This window comes from Ochotona curzoniae, unplaced genomic scaffold (genome assembly GCF_017591425.1).
Source record: "Ochotona curzoniae isolate NIBS_2020 unplaced genomic scaffold, NIBS_Ocur_1.0 scaffold_1037, whole genome shotgun sequence".
NCBI lineage: Eukaryota > Metazoa > Chordata > Mammalia > Lagomorpha > Ochotonidae > Ochotona > Ochotona curzoniae.
Window position 1 is genome coordinate 26,905,019 of NW_024467083.1, and position 1,281 is coordinate 26,906,299.

Genomic DNA, 1,281 nt, shown 5'->3' on the forward strand with positions numbered 1-1,281 from the left:
CACCACCGTGTAAACTGGAAAGTCTTCATCCTTCCAGATTTTCAACAGCGGTTCAGTCTAGTCCATAAGCCTGCTTTAAACCAAGCCTGTCCTCTGCCACATTTCCCAGAATAGATGGAAGCTATTTGTTTATAGACCTGTTCTCTTCAATCGGGTGTCACTTCCAAGAAGAAAAATGTACTTGCTTATTTTTGTCTGTATGTCTGGCACTTAGGCGAGGTTCAAACTGTGCTGCTCAAGCACTAATTCCTCTTCCTGTCCAGGGCATGTGGGCAGCAGGTCCTCAGCAGCTTACCGGCCGCCCTACCTGGGGCTTGGTGAGTACAGCTGCTCTCCAACAGGACACATACAGGAAACAGGTCCTATTTGTCTGTTTGCCCATCTCATGGAGTTGCCATAAAGCTGGGTTAGGTGTGTGCAAACATCTCTAACAACCAGGATGATCCGAGAGCTGTATAGTATCTGCTCCTTCTTGGAGGGAGCTATTTAATCAAGCAGCTGTGATTGAGTCATTTTTGATTACTTGCTCTGTCTCTTTTCACTTTGGACTCTGATGGGCTTTGAAGTCCCTTCTTTTGTTTTCCTCCCAGTCTCCCTCTCGTTGTATCTTCTCCTCTTGCTCTTTAAATCATTGTCTTTTAACTTGCTTCTTGTTTAATTCTTGTCTACTGTCTTACATGTCAAGATCACTAGATGAAAATGTACTTTCCCTTATGCCAAATTCCTTTTTCAAATTTGTTGTTTTTCCTCTTCCAAGGTTTATTTATTATGTATTTATTTATGGAAAGTCAGATATGCAGAGAGGAGAAGAGACAGATAGGAAGATCTTTTGTCTGCTGACTCACTCTCCAAGTGGCTACAATGGCTGAAGCTGAGCCATTGTAGCCATCAGGGGAGTAAATAATTGGATAGAAGATCTTCCTCTCTGTCTCTCCTTCTCACTGTATATCTGACTTTCCAATAAAAATAAAATAAATCTTAAAAAACAATGGCCCAGAATGAGACAGAAGCTATTTCTAGTCACACAGGAAATCACAACTGTCCTGATCTCTTTTGCCATAGAGTCCTTTGCCTTTTTGATTTGTAATTACATGAAACAATATTGTATGTACACTTTTGTGTCTGAATTTTTTTTCACTCAACCTGAGTCTTTATGATTCATCCTCATTGTGGCCTGTATCATTTAGTAACTCACTCTTTTCTAATGCTAAGTAGCATTTCATGACATGAAAACAGCACAAGCTACTTGTTATTATTTTTATTGGAATACTTGCTACGTTA